Below are 7,135 nucleotides of genomic sequence, written 5' to 3'. Positions count from 1 at the left end.
AGGGTTAATGTTAAACACATTTTGTTCCAATGTACTGAACGATTTAATATTTAGTGGAGTTAATTAACCACTTAAGTTCAATCACTTATTTGGTGAATTTAATTGTTGGTCAAATACCATTTTCGATCATTTAAGCTGGATGTTTATAACAAGTTAATCTTTTAAGTTTTGTTTTGTTACAAATGGATACTTTAAGTCATAAAATCTCTGCACTATTATCATATTTTCATCAAACTCGGTTAAAAAATATTTATGTGGATTTTAATGTTAAATTGGTAGGTCCAAATTCATCGCTCTCAAAACTAAGGTTCATAGGTGTATTATTCATTCTTGATTTGAAAAAAATTGATCGAATATTTAATCTATAATATTGTCAATCAAATATTTATATGCCATTTAAAAATTTAAGTATAGTTTGTCACAGTACAAAAGTACAAAATGTCTATTATCTATACCTATATTTTTAATCAAAATCAAATTAATTTTCATCAAAATTTCATAAAAACTATCATTTGTAATTTATATGCATTAGAGAAAAGCATATAAACATAATGATACTCCCTCCGTTTCTTAATAAGTGAGTTTTTTTTAAAAAAATATTGTCCTACAATAAATAACCCATTTCACTTTTGGCAATATTAATTACTTTTTTTCTTCTTCAATTATAATTCTAATTAATACTATTTTCATCACTATCAATTCAATATATGTTACTTTGCATATATGATAATCTCTATCTTTATCTCTATCTCTATCTCTACTAGCGTCCAGACGGGCACTCCTGTGCCCGTCTGTTCGCTTTTTCTACCGCGCTAACACTTTTATACTTCACCTTGCTTTTTTGTATAAAATAAATTAATATATAGTTTGTCATTCACAAATATAAGAACTAAAAAAAAAAATCCAATGAATAGATATTTATTGGTGGTCTTTTTATCCTCCCGCTTTTGTTTGTTTATATATTGCGATAACATATGGTATACAATATATTTACTCTTTATATAATTTAATTTAATTTCCATGAAATATGCATCCCCAATTATAAGGTCATGATAATTAACACTTATTAAAACTTGGATAATATAAACGCATATTAATATAAACACATATTAAAACATAGATGACATGAAAAATGTATATTAAATCATATTCAACAACATAAAATCAGAATCATAAGCATTAATACTAATATTGGACTTCTATCATCACTAATATTTCATTTGTCATCATTGATGGCGCTTGATGGGAAGGCCAAACATGAAATCAGAATCATAAGCATGTCTCATTTCCCTGCATATTTTTTTTTGTCAAGTTGTCTAGTGGCTAGAGAAATTCACTATTAAGATGAATAAGTGGGGTGTCCGGGGTTCGAACTCCGGCCCCTGCACAAATTTTGCATTATCCCTTATCAAATGACCTAACCTCATGGGAACTCCTAGCATTTTATTTTATTAGTCGTTAATAAAAAATACTAAATTGTACAGGAAAAAGGCAATAAAACATAATTTAAAATTATACCATTTAAAATAAAAAAGGTGATTAATGTTTAAGAATTGCAGATAATTCTTCATAAACTCCCGTGCAAGTCTGATCACTTTTTCTAATGCGCTTACAGTAATTAACCACATATTTGTATGTAAAAAAAAAACATAACTACTTCACAGTAATTCTAAAGATATGACGGGTTAATAGCAGCATGAATTACATCTAGTTCTATACTCTGTAAATTCATTATGTGATTGCATTGCCTCCAGTTTTTCTCAACAACCACCTCTTCGTCTAGACCACATCATGCACCCTGAATTGCACCTGTCATCTTTTTCAAACACTCTACAAACTAAATCAGCATGAACTTTCCTCTGCTTTGTACCTTAGGAGATATCTTCTAAAGCTAATGAGATAACAATGCATAACTTGAATCAGAGCAAATGTATTGGAAAAGCCCTTGGTAGCTATACCACGATCAAGTCGGCGTTGAACGTTTTCCTCTTCTACTCTACCATTTGACCAAGTGTATGTGGATAGCCATTGAAACCTAAATCCAACAATCCGCGAGCACTAACTGTATCTCTCCCTATATTTTGTTGAGCATATCTTCTTGGATTTCCTCCCTTTTTCTATTCTAATAATAGTGTATCATTAAAAATTTCGACCTACATCCGTAATTCAGAAACCAAACCAACAAATGGTTTAGATAAGTTCCCAAGTGTTTTAATTAATTTCTAGACTCATGTAAATCCTTGTATACCCGTTGAAATCATTAATTCCAATCATTCTCTCATTTCAATTCACACTTATAATACGATTTAGTGAAAAAGGAAAGGTTACTTGCTCACCTCAAAATAAAGTGATTTTTCCATCTCTCTATTAGTTTTCCCCTTTACTCTCTAAAAAATGAAGAAAAAGAAAGAAATAAAAGATTGAAACCTAATATAAATTATACATCAATTTTTCAATTTAAAAAAAGGGAAAAAGAATGGAAGTAAGACGTATCTCACCATCATTTATGTGTGTTCACGTTAAAAATCATTTTCACCATCTTCCAATCGCTATCTTCCTCTCAAAATAAAATTAATCGGTGTCGTTGTGCCAAGGGTTGGCCACTATGGCATCTCTCTCTCTCTCTCTCTCTCTCTCTCTATATATATATATATATATATATATATATATATATATATATATTTGTGTGTGTGTGTTTGTGATGATGATGTTGTCGTTGGAAACCCGAAGTCGTTCCCTATTCACAATGAAGAAGTTAACTATGAATAGTAATCAATGTTGATAAAAATCAATATATATACATACATATAGTAAATGGACAACCCGTGCAAAGCAAGAAACCAAAGAGAAGGCAATATATGAACATGAAGCGGGGTAAAATGTAGCTAATGGATAAAAGAAAGTTTTAATTCTGAAAGTAATAGTTAATTAAATCAATGTGACTTTGTTACAACAAAAAAAAATCAATGCGATTAAGAGATGTAATGATCATTGCAGTTGAGAAAGGCCATACGGCCCCTTAACTTAGCTAACTAATTTAAATGTATAGTTGCGCACACCAAGTTACTCATTGAATCTGGTTAGGACTGGGTGCTAAGTGTATTAGCATGTATAAAGCAACAACATATACATAGAGACACTAACATGTGAACACTGATAATTATTTTAAAAAATAATATAATTTAATTGTCGGTGTCGAATACGGGGACGTATTAGACACCAAACATGCCTATGATTATAAGTGTCGACGCTACATAAATTAGCATTGCAATTCACCAAATAAAAATTACATTCACTTCAATTGACATAAGTGTTGGTGTAAGCCCTAGAGGCCAATAGTTTATGTTAAATCTATCTTATGTATCATGACTTTTATTATTGAATAATATATGGCACTCTTTATTATATTTAGATAATGTTAATAAAGTCCTTAGAATAGATAGTTCGTGTAATAATATATTAAGTGTGACTTAATCATGAGATTACATTATCTTATAGAATGCTATTCTTAAATGTATCTGTAGTCAAAGCTTTAATATGAATAAAGGATAATAATAAAGCGTCGAGACTATTATGTATGTAGACTGATGACCGCATCTCATGGGTCATAGATATGAGATATTAAGTCTATACATAGATATAAATATTAGAAGTAATATTTATATTGGATTGACCCACTGTGAGAATACTACATAGTAAGTTATGAAATTGTCATAAGATATTCTCACAATGATAATAATGTATATTGCTCTTAGACCTGAAACCACTATGATCTCTAGATGTGGACTCAAGTGCTTTGTTGCCATTCTAACGTTGTCTATAAAAGGATAACAATAACGTTGGTTGATGGGTACTTGATGAATCATGCTGAGGAGCATGAGTGTTCTAGATGGGATTTGTCCCTCCTCATAAACAGGAGATATATCTTTAGGCCTCTTGATGAAATATGACTATAAATATGCATGGCCATGCCGAACTAAGTCAATATAAGATATTGGACTTATTCGTTAAATAGTATATTTCGGAATCAAGATAAATAAACATTGATCTATACAAGGGTGACACTATCTATGCCTTGAGATCAATGAAGATATTGAGACAAAGGAGTAATTATACACATATGTGTTATCATGAAAGGTTTCGTCAGATCACTTGACATTCTTGTCACTTGGGTAGCAATGATGTGTTGCTAGATACCGCTCATTGTTTATGGTATTAGATATTAGATTTAATATCATTGCCAACGTGACTAGAACCTAAAGGGTCACACACAAAGAACAGTCAAAAGAGATATATATAAGTACGACTTATATAAAGGGTGCGCTTAGTAAATAATGCTAATGATTTAGCAAAATTTGCTAAACTCGTATTGGGCTTAGTGAAGTCAAAAACGAGTTTGACTTGCAAAGCACATAAGGAGTTCTATAAATAGAAACCTAGTGCAATAGTTTGCGATTACGTTTTTCCTTGCAGAAACCCTAGTTCTCTGACTTCCGTCTTCTTGGCTAGCACCGAGGTTTTGGAGGAGCACTGTTCGTGTGGACTCAATAGAGGCTCTGCTGTTTGCTTGGCTGTGATCGAGATTCCAGTTCGCAGATTCCACCGATCGTTTTCAGACTTTCATTCTAAGGTAACAATCGAATCACTGGTTCAAGTTTCAATTCGTAATGATCCAAGGAAAGTAAATCGAAATTTTATTCCGCTGCTTATTCTGTTAATGTCGATTTACCTTCAATAAGGACGACCCAATAAAATCTTCACTGCCCCGTGTGATCCCAATACTCTGACACCTTCAAGAATGGTGAGTTTGCTGCCATGGACTAATAAAACAAATAAGAACAGAAAAAAGATGTGACTTAGACAAAAATATTTACATACTGAGAGAAGAGCAGTATATATACCTTTTCAGAAATAGAGAAGAAAGAACATCAAAGTTTTCTCGTCTATACGTTAGCATAGCATAATCACCGCCATCTTCCAGTTAGAAACTTGGCCCCTACCGCACCGACTACTTTGTGACTTCTTCACTACCACCGACACCGAAATGTCACCATTTCTCCATCGAAAAATGTGGCCTTGATGCCCCACTCCTTTCCTATTTCTTGATCTTTTCTCTATCTCTACAAAACCAAATGTAATAAAGATCATTTGGTAAGGATGAAATTTGAATGACAAAAATTCAGATCAAAGGTTCACATCCTTTGTAATTTTTCTTATAATGTATAGATAAAGATATAGATTAAGATGACTAAATATGAAAAACTAATTCTCTCAAAAACATACAATATAAACGATTATGAAAAACATACTTGACGGGAACCAGAAATCTCCATCATAAATTAGAAAATCTTTAAAATGTAATATCTTTAAGAATAAAAACTTCAAATTTTTTATTTTGAATTATAATTGGTCATATTATAACCCAATGATGAGTATTTCTACATTCGTGATACATGCTTGATATGAAAGTCTCTAATACATGAAAGAAGCATTTCATCACAGAGAAACTTTTTTAGTTCAATTGTTTACCTTTCTCATTCTCAAATTATAAATAATTTTTTAAAATACATATCCAATCCACATATTATGCAGAAGTCAATAATTGAACATGTCAATTAGATTGATTTTAAAACACACAGGAAAAAAACTTGATAAAATTCAGTTTCATAAATTCAAGTGATTAAAATTTTGATTCAGAGAGTTTTATTTCATCAATTGAGTTTTTTAGATGATCGAATGGTATTTTTTTTTATTGGAAAAGAATAGGAGTAAAAGATGATATATGAGAGAAGTTACTTATGATTTTTGTTAAGGTAAGAGGAAGAGAAGACTTCAAAAACTTGAATTGAAATCAAAATTCTAAATATGGAGGGTCTCTCAATCCGTATACATCTTCCCAATCTCTCTATGAAGAATCCAAGTTCCAAATTTCCAATATACTAATTAATAAGCAAACTTGATTATGGAACAATTTAGTGTCAGACAAAAGTAATTTGTTCTTTCGGAAAAGTTATAATAAAGTACTTACTATTCTTCATTGAATTGCATGCAACAATTTCGTTGCTTTCACAATATTCATCCGGAAAAACACCGCACATCTGCAATAACTTTTGATTAGATAGTTGAAACTTCAATAGAACTATGGTGGGCAGATTCTATACATCTATCGTGGGGTTTTGAATTGAAGGAGCGGTTGCATTTTGACTTTTGTAATATGGTAACCGACTTCCATTTCCAACCGTTTAGGTTTTTTGAAATATTTGCAAAATATGAGGGGTAAAACTGGTAAGAAAGTATGCTACACCAAAAGAAAAGTATTGCCTTTATAGATAGGTATAGATTATAAATATTTTCCCTATTTTATTTTGATAGTACACGTGGCAACCTTATATTGAAAGGTGCATTTGATGTTTTCTTATCATCAAATCAATTGAATTATGACTCATTTATTTTTTATTAGTCAATCAAAATGATTCATGGCACATTTAGTTTTCTCCAGCCAATCAAAATTGATTACGTCATGATTTTTTCATTATTTTCATATGTCTCTTCCCCATCTCTTTCTCCTCCATAAACAAATTCATAAGAGAAAGTATTTTATGTGTTTTAAAAGCATGGAAGTTTTTTGTAAAAAAAAAAAACATAGAAGTTTAATCACTTGGTTGTAGATTATGGAGTTGATTTTATTTTTTGTGTATCTTATTGTTAATCGTTAATTTTACTTTCTCATGATCCCATTGAAGAGCATGTGTCTATATTCTTCGACTTCAAGACGTTCAAAATCAGCAATATAATTTTTATTCGAGGCAATGTTTTGTATTTGATATAGAATCAAGATGTTAGAGTTTGTATATCTTATGTTGATTGAATATTACTTAATGAATTGATATTTCGAAAAACTAATCTCAATAAATTTATTTAGCTTTTATCTATATCTAATGTATAATATTTGTCTTACATAAATGTTGTATTACACATGGTTCTTATTTGATGAATTCTTAACATGTCTCCCGATTTTTTATACATCCTAATGATTCACATCATCTAATTTGGACAAACCTTTTTTTACTAACACATCTTAACTTTATCATAATTTACTATAACGGCTTTTCATTTATCATAATTCGTTCAATAG

Source organism: Medicago truncatula, chromosome 8 (assembly GCF_003473485.1).
Source record: "Medicago truncatula cultivar Jemalong A17 chromosome 8, MtrunA17r5.0-ANR, whole genome shotgun sequence".
Classification (NCBI taxonomy): Eukaryota; Viridiplantae; Streptophyta; class Magnoliopsida; order Fabales; family Fabaceae; genus Medicago; species Medicago truncatula.
The sequence above is the reverse complement of the archived record's forward strand: the minus strand, read 5'-3'. Positions refer to the sequence as shown.